The sequence below is a fragment of the Colobus angolensis genome, unplaced genomic scaffold (genome assembly GCF_000951035.1).
Source record: "Colobus angolensis palliatus isolate OR3802 unplaced genomic scaffold, Cang.pa_1.0 Scaffold48, whole genome shotgun sequence".
Lineage (NCBI taxonomy): Eukaryota > Metazoa > Chordata > Mammalia > Primates > Cercopithecidae > Colobus > Colobus angolensis.
This window is the reverse complement of record NW_012118265.1, coordinates 1,503,937-1,525,118: the sequence shown is the minus strand read 5'-3', so window position 1 is coordinate 1,525,118 and position 21,182 is coordinate 1,503,937. Positions and strand designations below refer to the sequence as shown.

The window sequence follows — 21,182 nt, the reverse complement described above, 5'->3', positions numbered from 1 at the left end:
CTATTCTGTACCTATCCAATTGCTCATTAGCCATCCCTATTCAGAACATCTTTAAAAAATTATGTCCAAATAGAAATTTCTCATTTATCCCCTTCCTTTTATTTCTTTTATTTTTTCAATAAAGTAGCCCAATCAAATATCTTCTCTTCCAAAATAAAATTCTGAAATTATACTTGATTCTGTCTACTTCCTTACTTCCCACAGAAGGTTGTAATTAAGTCTTGTAAATCTTACTTAGAAATGTGAAAGCTGGTCCCTTTCCAAGAGGTTCAGCCATTATTTTCACTCAGTTTCTCTTTAGGATATGGGCAGTCTCCTCCCTACTCATCCTGCCATCTGTAGTCACTATCTCTGTCTCTCAACAACACTGTTCTTCCCCACTGTCTCCCGAGAGATAGAAATGTCCAAAAAATGAATTGAAGCACCTTTCAAAATCCTAGCACAACGTTTTTCAACACTTAATCCTCAGTAACTCTGTGACTGTTGGAGATGAGCATTGGTATTTTAAAATCATAAAATGGTTAGAGTTTGGGAATTTTTAAGTTACTAAAAAGGTAAATCCAACTTCGTTTGTGAACAGCTACAGTTTTCTCTTGGATGTGCCATTTACACTGCGTAAATGTTTTCTAAGGAAACTCTGGCACAATAAAATACTAAACATTACTGAATAATGTTCTATAAACCCTCGGGTCATCTGCAGGCTTAAAATGGGTTTGTATCTCATATCTTTGCTTTCAAAGTCCTCCAGTGACTTTACATATATTTTTCTGGTAATTCAGATATCATTGAACTAGAGATTCCATAGTGAAAACCTTTAATACTCTTGAAGACAAATTAAAAAATAACAGTTTGATACACTAGAAAACTCTTCTTTCTCTTACTTTTCCTACACACTAAATCTAAAAATCTAATCTTTGCTAAAAGGATTGAGATTTGTGCCCATTGTGGTTTTTCAACATCAAATTAAAGTATTTGTGTTTGCTTCTGGAATAAAAATGCAAAATGACCTGAAATACTTTTAAAATATTCAAATTTTCCAACTGTGCCTAACATGACACATTTTAAACTTCAAAGAAATAGTGATTTATTCAATAAAACAAGTTGTGTGTTTTTGAGCAATGGCTCAAAGGTCCTTTTGCCTATCTGTGCTTCCCATGCCTGTCCGTGTTTTAAGTCACTGAGTGTCTTATCTTCATTTGGAGGCTTGAATATAATTTCTTCCAATTTGTAGTCTTTAATCACGTAGTTTTTTGTGATTTTGTTTTGTTTTGTCTTTTAGAGACAGGGTCTCTCTCTTTTGGCCACACTGGGATCCAGTGACATGATCATGGCTCATATGACTTCAAAATCCTGGGTTCAAGTGATCTTCTCTCCTGAGTAGCTAGGCCTGCAGATGCACACTACCACATCTGGCTAACTTTTCTTATTTTTTGTAGAGACAGAGTCTCACTATGTTGTCAAGGCTGGTCTCAAACTCCTGGCCTAAAGCAATCCTCCTGACTTGGCCTCCCAAAGTACTGGCATTACAGGCATGAGCCTCTGTGCCTGGTCAGTAACCTCAGTTTTAATATTGTTTTTCTTAAGAGATAGCTAAAAGATTTTCTTTAAAAGTCATCAATATATAGACTCTGAGAATGTGATGTGTGAAAACATTGCCAGTTGAAGTAGAGATAATAGCCATAGTTTTACTGAAAATCAGCACTAGTTTGAAAGAAACACTTGAAAAAAAAGTTCTAAATGAAATTTTTAATAGGAGAGAAAAAATAATCTGCGAAAACACATAACTTTTTCAAATATTAAGAAATATTGCTGAGATATGTTCATCAACTTGTTCCTTTCTGACCGTGGACACTGCCAAGGAAGCATCGTTGAAGTCTCTCTTCTCCCTGACGTCATGTCTAAGTCAGAGTCTCCTAAAGAGCCCAAACAGCTGAGGAAACTCTTCATTGGAGGGTTGAGCTTTGAAACTACTGATGAGAGCCTGAGGAGCCATTTTGAGCAATGGGGAACGCTCACAGACTGTGTGGTAATGAGAGATCCAAACACCAAGCACGCCATGGGCTTTGGGTTTGCCACCTATGCCACTGTGGAGGAGGTGGATGTAGCCATGAATACAAGACCACACAAGGTGGATGGAAAGTTGTGGAACCAAAGAGAGCTGTCTCAAGAGGAGATTCTCAAAGACCAGGTGCCCATTTAACTGTGGAAAAGATATTTGTTGGTGTTATTAAAGAAGATGCTGAAGAGCATCACCTAAGAGATGATTTTGAACAGCGTAGAAAAATTGAAGTGACTGAAACCATGACTGACTGAGGCAATGGCAAGAAAAGGGGCTTTGACTTTGTAACCATTGATGACCATGATTCAGTGGATAAGCTATCGTTCAGAAATACCGTACTGTGAATGGCCACAATTGTGAAGTTAGGAAAGCCCGGTCAAAGCAGGAGATGGCTTAGTGCTTCTTCCAGCCAAAGAGGTCGAAGTGGTTCTGGAAACTTTGGTTGTGGTCGTGGAGGTGGTTTCAGTGGGAATGACAGCTTTGGTCATGGAGGGAACTTCAGTGATCGTGGTGGCTTTGGTGGCAGCCATGGTGGTGGTGGTGGATATGGTGGCAGTGGGGATGGCTATAACAGATTTGGTAATGATGGAAGCAATTTTGGAGGTGGTGGAAGCTACAATGATTTTGGCAATTACAGCAATCAGTCTTCAAATTTTGGACCCTGATGGGAAGAAACTTTAGAGACAGAAGCTCTGGCCCCTATGATGGTGGAGGCCAATACTTTGCCAAACCACTAAACCTAGGTAGCTATGGCAGTTCCAGTAACAGCAGTAGCTATGGCAGTGGCAGAAGATTTTAATTAGGAAACAAAGCTTAGGAGGAAAGGAGAGCCAGAGAAGTGACAGGGAAGCTATAGGTTATAACATTTTTGTGAACTCAGCCAAGCACAGTGGTGGCAGGGCCTAGCTGTACAGAGAAGTCATGTTTTAAATAAATACTCATGTGTATGGGCAAAAACCTCGAGGACTATATTTGTGACTAATTGTATAACAGGTTATTTTAGTTTCTGTTCTGTGGAAAGTATAAAGCATTCCAACAAAGGTTGTATATGTATACACACACACATATATTTGCACCCATGCTGTTGATTGCTAAATGTAATAGTCTAATCATGACACAGAATGAACGTCTTTTTTTTTAATGTGCTGTGTAAAGTTAGTCTACTCTGAAGTCATCTTGGTAAATTTCCTGAACAGTGTGAAGTTAGAATTCCTTCACGGTGATGCCAGGTTCTATTTGGAATTTACACACAACCTGCTTGGGTGGAGAAGCCATTGTCTTTAGAAACCTTGGTGTAGTTGAATTGATAGTTACTGTTTACTTGGGTAAAAGAGATTACCCAAGCAAAATCATGGAATTAATGATTATAAAAATGATTGTTGGCGCATCCTATGCAATATATCTAAATTGAATAATTGTACCAGGTACATTATAGATGGGAATAAAGTTTGTGTATAATCCATTATCATGTGTAATCAATAAATGATTTCATTCTCTTGAATAAAAGAAATATTACTTTACTATGTATGATACTATGGCTTAAATCAATTTCCTAGATTACTGAGCCTAAATGATGATAATTTTCTTCTCTATCATCATTAAAATATTTACCAAGCCTTTGCTTACATAAGGCACTTAGTAAAAGTAGGCAAAGTTAGTTAGAAAGATAATCCCTGAACACACAGAATTAATTATTAAACAAAAATTTTCCAGGCTGATATAAATAATAACTAAAATGTAGTGAGCACATACCATGTGGCAGCACTGTTCTTTGCATTTAATCTTTTATAGTTACATGCTATTATACATAAAGTCTTGTTTTTCAGATGAGGGAAGATGAGGCACGAAGAGGTTAATCTAATGCCTAAAGTAAATAATTAGTAAGTGAAACATTTAGGATTCAAAATCGGAGCCCATAATCTTAACCATTATGGTATTCAGCCTCTGAAGAATCAACCTGACTTGATTAGATGTGGTTGATATTTTTAAATACTAGGTTTAAAAAATGTTTTGTGTGTGAATGTGTGAAATTTCACAATATTGCTGTACGTGAAGAAATAGGCAGAAACTGGAAATAGAAAATCATAAAATATGCTTTTTACTAGTTGAGGATGTAAGAGTTTGGAGAAAAGTCTATATTAGAATTTTAGAATAAAGGACCTTTAAAATCGTATTAATAAATGCACTTATTTTACTGCAACAGTGAAGTTTTCCCAGATTGCTACCTATTTTAAATATAACCTTTGTATTTAATTTATACTAAATGTATTATATATATCCCCCCCCAATCAGGAAGGCTTCTGATCTTTCTAAAATAGGCCATTATTTCATTTCTTTAAGAATAATTTTTTACATTTACATTATTTTTTCTATTATTCTGTGAACAATAACAACATCAAATGCTTGCAGAACCTTAATGGAATAAAAATAAAATTGAGCTCTCCAGACAAAAGGCTTTTTATAAATTAATCACTATCATGCTTAAAAGATCAGAAAGCAATTTTTCCAAGAACAAAAACTGCCCTGTTTCCTATCATGTGATTCACACTCTGAGCTATAAATAAAAGAGACCCAGAGAGACAGAACAAGAGAGATAATAATACGTGAAAACACTGTTAGCTATGAAATCTGAACTGAAAGAATAAGTAATTGACTAGTGGCTCATAGGAGTTTTTTAAACTCTTAAAAAAACTCCATAGGTTTTAGTTAAATTCATTACTTAATTTGCCATAAACCACTACAGTATATTTCTGTGGATGTGTGTGTACCTGCAAGAAGTCAACTATTTTATGGATATTTATCCCTATGTATAGTTTTAGTTGACTGCAATCACACTTTTGGAGGTAGGGAGAACAGAAATGAGTAAGCAGATTTATATGTATGTAAGTTATAGGAATATTCTGAGATACCAAGAATTATTCTTCGTGGTTAGTTTAGTTGACTCAGAAATACAATGTTTTATTATTTCTCTCTGTGATGAAATTATACTTGCTGTCTCTCATAATCTCCATCTATCCCAACCCCTTTCTGTGATACCTTTGTATCACAGAAAATTGAGGGAACTATAAAAATTAATGTATACCCTCTAGCAATATATATGATTTTTTTTATTTTAAAATATATTAAAATGTATTACATGAAGGATCTTGGGAAGGTTAACCTGGCATTCAGTGGAAAGTTGAATTGGAGTAGGGGGAGATTAGAGGGAAGAGTATCAGGTAAAGAGCTATTGCAACGGTTCAGGAAATAAGCTGATGATGGTGTTGGTATTGGTGTTGTTGGTAAAGTTGCTTTTACATGAAAAATTGATTCTCTTCAAAGCAGAAGGATATGCATATGTAATATCAACTTAAACTGCAGCTTTGGAATGCCTCTAAAATAAAGAGCTGTTATTTTACAGTCACGTATAGGCAAAGGTGTGTAATATTAAGCATAACACAAAACTATTTTCAAATGAGGAAATGATTTTTATATAACAGCACAAGTATCACTTAGATTATAAACATTTTCTTATTTAAATAAATAATTTTTTCAAGTTTCGTTATTCAACTTTTAAATTAACATTTGTTTACTGAACATTTACCATGTGCCATGAACTAGAGTTTTCATTCACACGATAATTGTATACCTGAAAAAATGTCAGCCAATGAAAGAGAAGAAAAAGAAGCTAAAGTTACTTTTCTGAAATCCTTATTAAACTCTCATTTTTGAAAAAATTTCAGGATAGGCACATTCTTACATTGTTTCTGGCTCATTGGAAGTTGTGTGTAATGGTATTGCTGTCTATAAAAGCATATTATATGTGCATAATTTTAAAATAAATCTTGTGATTAATCCTTTGTCATACATAAATCACCCATAATGTATCTGACTGCTAATCTTGAATCTCATAATCTATCAAATTTGCTTAGAGTGAGCAATACATATATTGTTATTTGCTCACACAACTTATAAAATGAGCCCTAAAATTATAAAATAACAACCATCTTAGGAAAAATTTTGGGGAAATGCAAAAGTTATTTTCTAATCCAGATTAAGAAAAATTTGAGCCGTTTAGCATTTCTGTGTCAGTAAAATGGAATATTTAGAAACATTTTACTCCACAGAAAATGTGTTTAGTCTCATTTCTCAGTTGCTTTCCAATCAATTGCATTTGCCGTAGCAGAGAAATGACTAAATATTCCTAAGAAAGTGAGATATTGAGTTAAATTTGATTCATTACATCTGATACTCTCTTGAGAAAATGTCAGCTTCCTTTCAGGTCTCTCTTTTGCTCACAGTTGAAATGATGAGGTACAAATGACGACAGAAAACTGTGGACTTTTCTAATCCAAAAGCTGAAGCAGACACTCAAATTGGGATCTTGTCAGGAGGAGGGGTGAAGTCAGGCTGTCACAATGATGGCATCACATTCTCCGGCCACTCTCATGTGAATACTAGAGAGAATAATTATTTAGTGATAAGTGCTTCTTAATTCTAACAAATTGCTAGCTCTTTCTTGGGAGCAAATAAAACCCAGAAAATTCTGAAATGTTACAGTTATTTAACAATTTTTGAAAAGCTTTTAATATTCGTATTTCACATATCAAACACTAACTTTATGCAGAGCTCTGATCTCTAATGTTTGGAGATGCACATTCTACTTGCATGAACAACATGTGAACAAGCTACAGAAAATACTATAATGTATAAATAAGAGCAAAATATCATGTAACAAAAACTCTAATTGTCTTACTGTAATTTTTTATTTGTATTCTCTATTTTATGTTCATTAAACTGGTTTTTAACATATCAGAATATTAAGAATAAATGTATGTGAACATAAGCTATCTATGCCATTACAAATGACCATAATTCTGGCTGATATTTAAATTTTAAAAAAAGAATCGGCAAATAAGATGACTGGTTTTCTATTTACACCGATATCATAACTTTGAGTTGTTTATTAATTAAAAGGTTTATAATTAACTGAAGCCATTATTAGCTAGAATTATAGTCTTTACATTCACCCCAAGAGTGACTTTTCCCAGGCAAGTTTGAACTTTAGATATTTTGCATTTGATATCAGAAGTCTGTCCTCTAATAATAAAATCCTTATGTATTTAATAAATATATGCCATCCCTCTTAAGTTAAACCTTTTGTCCCTATTTACATATATGATTAACATGCATTATTTTTCTCGTTTTATTGCTGTCATTGTTATTATTGATAATGATCTTCAATTGAATTTTAACCAAAAGACATCTACAATAGCTGTAGTATTTGCACATGTGTGGAGTTACTTCTAAGATATTTAATGAGGTGGGATGTTGATTATTGAAGTGAGCTTTCAAGAAAGTACACTTAAGGATTAAGATAAACTTTGCAGGAACATCAAAGAACATGACATGTAGCACCTATTGTTTTGGGGAAAATATTTCTCATGGCTGTAATATTAGGCTCATGTTGAGTAATGAAAAGGTTAAGTTTTTGATGGAAGGGGACAGGGAGGTGTATAACATGACCCACTTCAAATATCATACCTGAATTGGAGAGTTACAGGAAGAAAAGTGTGATTCACTTAAAAAGTCAAATAGAGAGGGAAAATTAGGAAAATCCCATAAAAAACCAGCTTCTGAGTTCCAACTTCCCATAATTTTGCCCTCACAGCCTCGAATGTCAGTTTACTTACTGTTTGGGGGTGACAAAACTGTGAGAAAAGGATATTAAGTATTGTCAGTTGGTAGAGCTGGAGAAATAGTAGGAGTTAGCACCATGGAGTGGTAAGAGCACTGTGCTGGGAGTCAGATTGGGTCCTTGGCTCGGGTCTATGACCATGTACTATCATGACTTTGCAAAAGTCACTTACACCCTCTGAGATTCAGTATCAAATGAATGTGGTGCACTAAGAGATTTCTAAGTTTAAATGGCATTCCAAGTTACAGATTTGGCCAAGTCTGAGATTTGAAGAAAATTTTTAGAAACGTGTCAAAAATGGCACTTTCATTTTTCTCACGTAGAGACAATTATCTCCACCCTCATTCTACCAAGAAATGATTCACAGTGCCAGTGAGCTGGCTTGTGAAATATGATTGTGAAATCATTCTGATTTTCACCTTTTCAAGGGCATTAATGATTCTGCACCCACGATGCTCATCTTAGGAGCAAGTGCTGAGGTTTGATTTGCTGCTCTATGTCATTCAGAGCACTGTTTTTCCTGTATGCAGTGTTAATTATTAATAGCATAGCCATATTTGGAATGGTGCGTTAAAGGACACTAGGAAGAAAATACTGAGTGTTTGGGACAAACAGTAAGTCTGAAAACAGGAGTGGGTCTTTTTACATTTTGCATTATTCTGCCAGATTTATAAATATAAATATATAAAGGCATAATCAAGAAAGCAAACAGCAAAGTTTCCAAAAGATGAAACTATATTTTTATTACAAAAAGGACTAATCTGAATGTATATATTAAATACAGTAGGTGAGAAGTCCACTATATGAGCTACTACATTGGAATGATATTAATGCAGAAAAATGCGTAAGGACTGAAATACCATTGGTCTGGTTACAGATGTTTTAAATAATAAATGCTCATAGAAAGACTGATTCAACTCAATGGAAGACAGTAAATAATGCTCTTGGAGTCAGCAAGGAGTTTTATATTTTTCCATGGAAGAACTCATTCTTTATCCACAATTTTATTTTCCCTCAGTGTAAGTGAAATCAAGTTTGGTCACTGTATTATACTAGTCAGAACATGATTACTATTTATGTATTCTATAGCCCATGCAGCTTATGTGCTTATAAGAACTGCAATATAGGCTTCTTTGATACTCATCAGCTTTTGGGAATGAGTATCAAACTATTTATCAAACTTGATTTGATAAATACAAGATCTTGTGAAGCTATGGTCTGTGACCTGTAGCTTACAGCTATGTTTCTAAAAGTATTCAAGTACAATCACTGTTATTTGGGCACTGTAGGAAATGCAAATTCTTGGGCCCCAGCCCAGACCTACTAATCAGAAATACTGGGAGTTGAGCCCAGTAACTTGTATATCTATGTTTTATCAAGTCTTTTACACAATACTGATATGTGTTAAAGTTTGAGAACCACTGGTTCAGTAGTTCTCCACTTTCGGAACTGAAGAGTTTGTTTAAGTCTTTAAAAATGCACATAACAATGTAATTCCAATCAAAATCCAAGAAGAATGTTCTTTATACATTGATACACTGAATCTAAAATATACATAAAATTCAGAGGACAAATAACAGCCTAGGCAAATATAAAAAGAAATCACACACACACATACACACACAGGCACACACAAATAAGCAAGGCTGGATGGTTTACACTACAAGAAATGAAGACTTGTTAAAAGCAATAGTAATTAAGCCACTGTGGTAGAGGGGCAAGAATAGACAAATAGAACAGAAGAGAGACCCACACTAGGTAGTCATGTAACTTATGACAAAGTTGACACAAATATGGCAGCAAAAGTTTGTTCTTTCCAGTAAGTTGTGCTGTGTTAATTAGATGTGCATGTTGGGAGAATGTTTACTTCATTCCAGGCAAACTAAAATCAATTCTAGATGGAATGTATATACTAAGATAAAAGGTAAAACAATACATTTGAGGTGAAAACAGAAAAAATAATGAATTTGGTGTACACAAAGATCTCTTAAATAAAGCACAAAGAATGCTGACTATAAGAGAAAATAATTACTTTATTAAAATTGAGAGATTCTGTTCATCAAAATGCACTCTTTTTTTTTTTTATTATACTTTAAGTTCTAGGGTACATGTGCATAACGTGCAGGTTTGTTACATATGTATACTTGTGCCATGTTAGCACCCATCAATTCATCATTTATATCAGGTATAACTCCCCAATGCAATCCCTCCCCCCACCCATGATAGGCCCCAGTGTGTGATGTTCCCCTTCCCGAGTCCAAGTGATCTCATTGTTCAGTTCCCACCTATGAGTGAGAACATGCGGTGTTTGCTTTTCTCTTCTTGTGATAGTTTGCTAAGAATGATGGTTTCCAGCTGCATCCATGTCCCTACAAAGGACGCAAACTCATCCTTTTTTATGGCTGCATAGTATTCCATGGTGTATATGTGCCACATTTTCTTAATCCAGTCTGTCACAGATGGACATTTGGGTTGATTCCAAGTCTTTGCTATTGTGAATAGTGCCGCAATAAACATACGTGTGCATGTGTCTTTGTAGTAGAATAATTTATAATCCTTTGGGTATATACCCAGTAGTGGGATGGCTGGGTCATATGGTACATCTAGTTCTAGATCCTTGAGGAATCGCCATACTGTTTTCCATAATGGTTGAACTACAAAACGCACTCTTAAGAGGATGGAAAGGCAAACTATATAGTGGCAGAAGGGATTTACAATACATGCATTTGACAAAAGACTTCTATCCAGTTGTATCCAGTAGTTTAAGAGCTCCCTCAAATGAATAGCAAAGAGTAAACAACTCTTTAGAAAAATGAGCAGGAGGCTTTTATAGGCGCTTCACAAAAGTTTACATCCAGTTGTATAGTAAATATATGAAAGAGAAGGTACTCAAGTTTCTTAGACATCAGTGAAATGCAAATTAAAATTATTATGTGACATCACTATACACCCAGTAGGACAGAGTCAAAATGAAAAGGAAAAAATATTGTGTTGACTGATGATATGGAACAACTGAAACTCTGAAATTGCTGTTATGCTGCTCCTAGGTATATACCCAATAAAAATGCAAACACCTGATCACCAAACAATATATTCCAGAATTTTTATAGCAGCAGTATTTGTAATATCAGCAAAGTAGAAATGCCCATCAATATAGTACAATGGATAAACAAATTGTGGGATAGCCATTCACTGTAAAACTGCACCTCAGAAAGAACGCCAAAAACTACAATTACACAGAAAAAAATAGATTAATCTCCCAAACATGTTAAATTTAAGAAGTGTGCAGTGTGTAATTTCATTCACATAAGTTCAGAACATGAAAAATCTATGGGAATAGCAGTTGGCAGTGGGGTTGTGGGACAGTGAGGGGCACAGAAGCTCTTCTGAGGAATCTGTTAATCTATTAATGTTATTTTAGATCTGCTTACATGGGTGTATTCAGTTCTCCACTTTTGGAACTAATAATCTGAAGAGTTTAAGTATTTAAAAATGCACAGGGCAATGTAATTCCAATCAAAATTCAAGAACAATGTTGGAAAAGTTAGACTTCTGTAAATACATGCACTTTTCTGTTTGTGAGTTATGCTTTTATTTTTAAAAGTTTCCTAGAAAATTCACAGAGAGATAGGAAAAGCTGTAATTTGAAAACAGCAATCTGGATATAGTGTACGGGAGAGATGGAGGTGGAGCTGGTTTGAGCATATTGCTTTAGGCTAAAACAAAGACAATGGTAGTTTAGTTTAAGGTAGAAACAGGGAGGTTAGAGATAAACAGATAAATTCAAATGTAGAATTATGAGATAAAACTACCAGGACCTGGTGATGGACATGAAAGGTGAAGAGACCAAAGTGCTTGATTCTGTGAATCTGCAGATTACCTTCTAAGAAACTCCTGTGATAGAGGCGAATGCACCAAGAGGTCAGCACCAGAATTCCCAGTGCTGTGTTGAAGTGGAGAAGGTGCTTCACCAGGGCAAAACTTGAGTTGAGACAGGTGCTTGTCAGATGAAGTCTTTGGCACGTTGATCATTCCTTGCTTTTTGGTTGACTTTCCTCACTGCTCTTTTACAGTAAAACACCTACTGCTGGTTTTCCTCCTTATCTTTCAATTGTTCTTTCTCAGTTTTACTTATTGGTTCCTCCTCTGGAATGCGCAGCACTCTGCTCTAAATATTTTTTTCTTCCTTATTTATGTGATTATTCGGGTTCATCTTCTTTTCCAAAAATGTGCAAACACAACAATGTGCAAACACACCTCTAATTCCAGACTTATGTTCAGAATCGTGTGGTTGATATCTCCTTTTGGGTATCTAATAGACATCTTAAATTTAGCATATGGGAAATGGAACATCTGGTCTTTCTTCTCAAACCCTCTTTTTGCAGCTTTCCACATGTGGTAGTGTAGACTGGAAGCTCTGAGGTCATGGTTGCCTCTTCTCTTTGTGTCATACCCCACATTCCGTCTTTCAGCTCTGCCTTTAGAATATATTCTGAAATCCCACTGTTTCTCATTATTTATATTGCTACAGTCTCATTTGCACTATCATATTATCTCATCTGTGTTATTAAAGGAGTATCCTACTTAGTTTTTGTCTCTGCTTCTTCTCATGTCCCCTCTCCATATTATATTGCAATACAGCAACCAGAATGATCGTTTTAAAATGTAAATCCAATCATTTCTTCATCAAAATACCACAGTGATTCCCTGTGTACACAGAGTAAAATACACAGTCCTTATAAGTAGGTAAAAATACAAAGTCCTTATAAGTAAAATACAAAGTCCATTATAAGGCCCACAAGAATCCATATGACCTGCCTATTAATTTCCCTTCTGACCTTTTTTTGCTACCGTTCGACTATTTTTTCTTTCTATTCTGTTCAATTTGGGAAACTTAATGTTCCTCTAACATTTTGGGCATGATCTTCACCGACCATCTGGTACAGCCTTACCTTGAATAAATTCCTGGTTGGAACACTCTTTCCCTAATTGCCCCTTTGCCAGCTCCCTCACTCTCTTCAAGTCTTTGATCAAATGTCACCTCAATCATCATCATATAAAAAAATGCCACCCATACCCAATAACACACTTCTGATACCACCTACCATGCTTTTATTTTTCTGTAGCATGCATCGCCTACTCAGTGTGTGTCCCCCGACCCCACTAAAAAATAAGGTGGGGATCTGGGGGAGCTTTGTCTAATTATTTCACTGGAACTGTCTGACCCATAGTAGATGCTCAATAAAAATCTAAAATTTGTTTATTTATTATGTCTATTTTAAAAAATGTTTCTGCTACTCCTGTTTCTTCACTAAAATGTAAATGTCAAGAATTTTGCTTTGCTCATCCACAGGTTCCAAATTTCTAGAAAAGTGCCTATCACATCCATGGGTAGTTTCTTAAATATTTATAGAATATATAAATATTGAACTGTTAGGTGTAGGGCAACTCAGGTACACATGGAAAGTCACAGAAGGATTCTAGAATATGCTATGCTCTAGAATCACAAGTAGTTGAACATTGCTAGAGAGTCATAGTGAGAAAAGAATAATATTTGGAGATAAAAGTGGAAAAGGAGTCAGGGAGAACTCACGAAAAACATGTAAGCCAGAGTACAAGGAAGTCAGCAAAAGTTCTAGATTTTTTCCTTGGGGAGACAATGACAAAACAATGGAGAATTTTGTGGAGGAAAGTGACATTGTCAGATTCAAGTGTTAGGAAAATATCTCTGACAGAAGAGAAGAGGACAAACTGGAAGAGTCCAGACTAAAGCCAGGTAAACTGGTAAGTGGGCAGCTGCAATAATTCACTGTGAAAATTAAGAGTTGATACAAATATATGGATTTCTCCCCTATAACTCAGTGGAAAATTTAATTGCGCAGGTTAAATTCCATAATAAATAAAATATATATTTATGATGATACATGGAATAATTAAAATGCTGGTGTATTTTTCTCTTCATCTTCAAGGCCTGAAACATAAATTAGAATATCACATTGTAATGTATGAAATATCATACTGATTTTTAAACTATACAAACTATGGACATCTTGAAAAAGAAACCACTACAATTTATCCAATATAACTACATAGCCTTTAATGTTGAAATTCTTACTTAAGGATCTCTTATAATCCTCTTCCCATTTTCAGTACTTCTTCCTAAGCAATTGAATCTATTCTTAAAGATCGTTATAAATGAGTGATTCAAATGTCTTTACCTCTACCCAAGATCTCTCCTTTAGATTCATATGCACAAGTGTCTTTATACGAAGCAATATATTTTACAAAACGTGAAATATACAATTACACATATCTATAAGAACATAATAATGTCCTTATATGAATATATTTGACATCAGTATGCCATGTGCTTTATGCCACTTTCCTTTTCTCTGATGCATCCTTCAAAATCCTTGACATACACACTTGGATGATTCAAAAGTATCTGTGTCTCAAATGCAACATAACCAAAATTAAACTCATTATTCTATTCCCAAAACAGATCCCTTTCCAGGATTTCCTTACTCAGTGAATATGCCCACCAACCATGCAAAAATATGGACATCATCCTTGTCCCTTCTCTCTCTTTTATCCATTATTTCCAACATTCTTTTTTTTCCTGTATCAGAATGGAATGTTTATTATTACAATTTTTTTAATTTAATTTAATTTTAATTTCCAGGTTACATGTACAGGACATGTAGGTTTGTTACATAGGTAAACGTGCGCTACAGTGGCTTGATGCACCTATCAACCCATCACCTAGGTATTAAGCCCCACATTTATTAGCTACTTAGCTTGATGTTCTTCCTCCCCCTGCTCTCTGACAGGCCCCAATGTGTGTTGTTGCACTCCCTGTGTCCATGTGTTCTCATTCCAACATTGAGTCTTATCAATTTTACACCAAAGATGTCTTTCAAATATTCCCACTTGTCATTATCACTGCCACCACCTTAGTCCAAGCTACCATCATCTCTTCTCTTAATCATTCTAGTGGCCTCCTAACTAGGTTCCTCTCAGACACTCTTGTGCCTTTCTTTCCTCTCAATGTATTCTCCACACTCAAGCAAAAGCGATCATTCAATATGCAGATCTCATTTTGTCAGACATATGCTTAAAATCCTTCAAAGGATTTTGATCTATTTTGGGATTAGGATCAAAGTCATTAACAAGGTCTGCATAATCTGGTCTCTCTCTAACTCTGCTCCATAAAAGTCTGCATCATTTGGACCCTCCATAACTAACTCTTCTCCTTCCTCATAAAAGTGTTATTTATCTTGTCCCATCACATGACTTTTTTTTTTATTCTTTTTTTTTTATTATACTTTAAGTTCTAGGGTACATGTGCATAACATGCAGGTTTGTTACATATGTATACTTGTGCCATGTTGGTGTGCTGCACCCATCAACTCGTCAGCACCCATCAACTCGTCATTTACATCAGGTATAACTCCCAATGCAATCCCCTCCTCCCCGCCCCATGATAGGCCCTGGTGTGTGATGTTCCCCTTCCCGAGTCCAAGTGATCTCATTGTTCAGTTCCCACCTATGAGTGAGAACGTGCGTTCATTGTACTTGCTGCTCCCTCTACCCAACCTACTCTCCTAATGCTCCTGATGCAATCATCCATACCCCAGCTCTCCTGGGTAATGACTACTAATCCTTTAGCTTTCAGTCCAACCGTCATTTTCTCAGGGAAGCCTACCCGCTTCTTCAGAACATACCACATCCTTCAAGTACCTTTTAACTAAAGCCCCATCATAGTATAATTTACATTTTTCTGTTTGATTATTGGTCAATGCCTGTATGCCTCCCCAGCCTGTAATCTCTGTAAGGTCAGAGAGTTTCTGTGTACAGTACTATACTGCAAGTACCCAGAATAGACCCTAGAACATTTTTATGATCAGTACATATTTGATTGATGCAAGAACCATTTGGTTCCGCAAATGGTTCACTCCATAATGAACATCACCAAGAAGGAAGAGGATGCCATTAGCTCACTGATCCCTTGTGGGTGTCAGGCAAAACAAGGCAAAACGTTTAAGGAGTAAACGTATTGACCTCTTTTGACTTTATCTAGGTTGCCTTTGACACCTAATTGAGTGTTAGTCCTACATATTATGGCATGCAAAATGGTCTTCAATTGAGTTCTGGAAATTAGATGCCAAATCATTGGCTCAAAATCATTTTGATTTAAGTTAAACATCAGTCAAGTTATACATTTTAATCATTTTTTTATCCTTGAGTACGTCATCTGATTTATATAACAACTACATTTAAAAATATTTAAGTCCCATGGATCTTGGAACTAAGGGACCTGAAGAAGCTGATCCTGAGATTTTTTTACTCTTATAGAACACTTGTTTGCAGAAAGCTGAGTGTTGGTAACAGCTTAATAGATCGGGTAGCTACACAATAACCCTGCGCAGGCGGTATATATTAAGATCAGCTTTGGGTCACTGAGGATTTTTTCTTTTTTGAAATATGAGATCTAAAATAATTTGGTTTGTAGCTGCTTGCCACCGTTCTCACCCCACACTTGCCATTTCACATATGATTACTGAGTTGACCCCAAAGGCTTTTAGGTTGAGAGGCTGCAAGGTCAGTGTCCCTGCCACCTCCCAATCTCTGCCTGTACCTACCTCAGACGTGTCTTTGTACTATCCCTGCTGGACACTGCACCTTTCCATAATTATAAATGTCTGTTTTCAGTCACTTCAAAGGTTTCTCAGCACTGGGAGTCCTCCTTCAAAGCCTCTGCATTGCTGAGGAACTTCTGTCATTGACAGGAGGTCTTGCTTTGAAGTTTTTCATGCCATTTATTGATTTCCCCCTTTAAAGATGTTCAGATTAGAAAATGCTTCACCCCCTTTGAACATGTGCATATTTTTATGATGTTGAAGGGTTAATCCTTTGAAGATATTTACATTTTATAGCAACGTCCTTATATGAATAAATTTGACATCAGATATGCCACATGCTTTATGACACTTTCCTTTTCTCTGCTGGATCCTTCAAGATCAAGATCCTCTCAATTTAGTTCATTGTTGGTTCTTACATTATGCTTTTGTTCCTTTTTTAATATAATGCCCAAGAACTCAGTAAATGTGATTTAAAAAAAGGGAGGGGAATGCATAATTTAGAAATAGCCTTTATTCCAATTATTAAGTTTACTTACAGTTGGGACATGTTTAATGTTTAGGAGTATTTGCAATGCTTTCTGGACCTCATGACCATTTTTAGTGTTCTAAAGTTATACATCAGCACCAAAAAAGGTTAGCTTTGAAAAGTAGCTCTTAGTGATAAAATGCATAATTTCATACACATTTTTCCTTGTACATGTGCGTAAACCTCAGTTTTCTAATGCCTTGAAGAGAATAAGGATGATACAAGGATTAAATTTGAAAACTGCACTTTAGGAGTTTAGTACAGTGCCTCACACATAGTAAGTTAGCTATGTCTGTGGCAATTAAATGACCAAATCCAATTAGTTCAATACTAGATAACAGCCCATATAATGTTTTAGGCATTAGCTTTAGGACTGTCCCTGCTGATCAGAAGTACACTACCTCCCTCTAATGAACTGATTTCAGCAATTCTACCTCTTGGAATTTCTCTCATTTAGCTTAAGATTTCGATTACTGATAGGCAGAATAAAGTACTATTAGGAGAGGTAATGCTTTAAATCCTAGTGTAAATGAAGACTCTGAAAGCATGTTGTGGTGATACAGACAAACAAGAAAAGGGGAGAACAGTCCTAAAGAATAAAAAAGGAGCTGGGAAAATTGAGGGAGCAATGGTGGTAAAGAAAATGGGGTAAATGTGAACTTTCACACAATTTTTTTCAAAGGTTGAAAATATATACACACAAACACATCACCCCAAGCCTACTTTGTAACTAAAAATAATAAGTAGTGGTATAATGCAAATTAAACTACAGGTGCCAAATCTAGAAATGCCACACACACAGAAAGAAAATAAATATAATTGGCATGAATTTTGATGCCTAGTGGGCTGGTAAACTCATATTAAATGTAGTCCAGTTGTTAACCAGGAATCATATATGACCTCCCTGTGCATAATAAAAATAAAGCAGCTCTATTTAATTTCTGTGTTTGGCATAATTAGATTGTAATCATAATATCAGGGAAACATTTTCATTTTCCTGGATGTCAGTGATTGACTTGCATTTCCCTAGCACTCTAAATGTATTGTTTCATTCAGTAATTTAATCATTTATTTATTTAATATTTATACAGTGCCAAGGAAGCATAAATGGCCAATAAACATATAAAAAGATACTCAGCTTCACTATTCATGAGGGCAATATAGAGTGAATGTAGACAACAACAATGTACATATTTTATCCATTACCCAGTAATAGCGAGTGTTGTTATCTTAGTAGTATCAAGTGCTGTTAGGATTGTGGGGGAATTAGTATTTATTATACATTGTTGGAGGAGGTATAATTCGATATATATATTTTTGGAATAAGATTAGAAATTATTTATAAAGTGGAAATGAGTATATCCTTCAATCCAGAAGTGTTCCCTCTCAGCTTTATTTGCAGAAGCATCGTGTTTGTGGTAGCATTGTATTAATAGGAAAAAAAAAAAAAGAAATAAGGAAAAGAAATAGAGGGAAGAAAGGAAAGAAGGAAAAAAATAACTTAAATATCTAAACATCCACTAACAGTGGAATGTTTGAATGAACTATGGATGTTCTATTGCACAAAATACTGCACAGGAGTTAAGCAAAAAACAAACAAACAAAAAGCCATAAGCTACTATCTCTATGACCAGAGATGAAAAACTTTTTAACCGTGTGGAAAGAGAAAAAAGGCAAAACTTGAAGAATAATACAGACTGAGTGAGGCTGGTAATATAAGATACACAAAGTGTAAAATATATATGTTTATATGTGTGTGTAAGAAATACAATGTTGCCTGTGTTCTGAGGCTGCATTTGGGGGTGTTAATCAATGTGGGCTCTTTATCTCAATTAATTAATCAATATGTAATTGATTATTAATCTTTGCATAATAAGTTTATAATAATATATAAATATATTTATATATTCTTGTGACATCCTTTCTGTAATAGGGATATATTCATATATTCTTTGTGTAATTAAAATAAATAAGTAAAACTAAGTGCAAACATATTTCATAAATCATCTTCTAAACAAGTTAATACACCAGATTTCATTCCAAACATGCAAATATTGAGATTGTCTGTTAGTCATTAAATTTGTATTTAATTTTGTGCAAGTTCCCCATTAGTCAAGAAATCTAATGTGCTACATCTTATTAACTTATTAGAAGGGTACAAAAGGGAGATGGCTGTATGCTTTTGGATCAGGTAGTAAAAAGATTACTGCCCCAAAGATACTTTAGATGTAATGTGTCTGCCCTTGTATATATAATCGGCAGGCAGAGGCAAGAAATGTGTCCCGAGCAAAGTCTCATGTATGTTTATACCCACCCAATCTCCCACCAAGGCTCCCTAACCCCAGAGTTGCCCAAGAATCTATACTGGTGCCAGTGCTACCAAATTCTTCTCCACTTCCTCGACTGGAAATATTGGAAACAGAGCAATACATTTTTTGAGTTGTACATGTAACATCAAGATGTTCAGGTATTCAAATATATATTTCATGTCCAAGAGTTCCTCTCCTCTTTTCTTAATCTTGCTTACATGAAAATATATCTTTCCAACTCTTAAAGGATCTTAAGCCCTGATACTTAAAATTTTATTACAAAATCAGAACCTTTGAAGTTCCAGTTGATTTTGAACATAGTATAATGCATTTTAATATATTGATTCTCTTCTGGAGTCCTGTAACTATAAAGAAAATAAAAGACATATATACATATATGTGTGTGTGTGTGTGTATGTGTGTGTGTATCCCTCATTCACGAGAGAACAGGCTCTAGCTATCGAACAGACTGTAGATATTTGGCCTTAATATTTATTAAATTGATGCAACATATCTGGCCTTAATGTTTATTATACATGAACATGATTTTTTATTAAGATATAGTTTATTTTAAAATTGCTCCATTTTTGACATCGATAGTTTCTTTGGGGGGAGAATTTTAACATATTTCCAACTCCTGAGTCTTGGATTGTATTCCTAGACAGCTAGCTGGTATTTAGACCTTTTATTTTGAAAATTAAGCATAATTTTTGTCTAACCTCTCTTAGATTGTGGTCTGGTTGACAAATTTTATCTTACATTTTTCTCATTAGTGAACATTGTTAAAGAAGGCTATTAATAGCAACTCTCTGAGTCATGGAACTGCACTATTATTCAGTGAATACATAGCAGTCTTTATTGGCCTTTCTATACAATCCTCAGTTGTTTCATAGGATTATTTGATACCAAGGAAAACATTAAAATATGCTATCCTAAGGGGAAAACTTGGATTGATTATGGCTATTTATCTTCAACTATGGGTATAAAAGCAATGTCAATGCAATAAATTGTCCAAAATAAAATGCCCCATTAGTATCTAGGGGAAACATTGAAAATGTGGCAGAACATGTGTCTACAGATTTTTATTTACTAAAAACATATCTGAAATTTTAGCTTCAACAAAAACTGCACACGTGAGTTTTTCTTTCTCTTCTAAATTGAAATTGCCTTTATAATTGTCAAACATGTGTTACCAAATGAGTGCTGCTTATTTACCTTTATTTTTCCTATGAATTAATAAAATTACTTTTATTACATGTCACAAGCCACTTTTCAAAACTTTTTGAGGTTTCCAAACAAAATTTAAAACAACATAGGCAAAAATATTTGTAAAATCTCTGTAAGTTTTTATCCCATTAATGAATATTGAATGACATCACATAGAGACACATATCATATGGCTTCTGCTCACCATAATGCCCAAAGATCGTCAAAGCCATTTGAGGAGGCTACCATGTAGCTTGACACTTGCACTACAATGAAGCAAGCATGGGATTGCAGGAACATCTAAGACAAAGGGAGCCTCCCCAAGGTTGGGAAGGGTAAGCACAAGGGGATGGTTTCAGATTTTTTTAGAAGAGGTAACATCTCAACAGAATCTCTAAATATCATCAGAGGTTACCTATTTGAGAGATTCAGCAAAGGTAATTACAAACATAAAAAACGGTGATCTAAATATGCTAAGACCTAAAGCAACATAGGATTTTTATAGACTCTCAAATATTTCAGCATGTATGACACAAGAAGAGGTTCAAGGAGGTACAGGGCTAGTCCTAGAGAGGTAGACAAATGCCCAGTGTGATGCCATGATAGGTGGGAGAGTGCTTGGGTGCCAACTAGGGAAACTGGAATGGACACAATAGAGAGGCATTGAAGATCTTCAGTCATAAGTGAGAGTTAGTCAGATGCTGAGTTCAGAAAGACCATCCAGTCATTCAGAGCAAATCAATTCTTTCAACTGCTTAGGAAA

The 21,182-nt window shown here is 35.1% G+C and overlaps 1 pseudogene; it reads left to right on the top strand.

Annotated features, from left to right (window-relative positions):
- The first annotated feature begins 1,894 nt into the window (after window positions 1-1,894).
- On the top strand, window positions 1,895-2,858 carry LOC105523878 (annotated as a pseudogene).
- The last annotated feature ends 18,324 nt before the right edge of the window (window positions 2,859-21,182 follow it).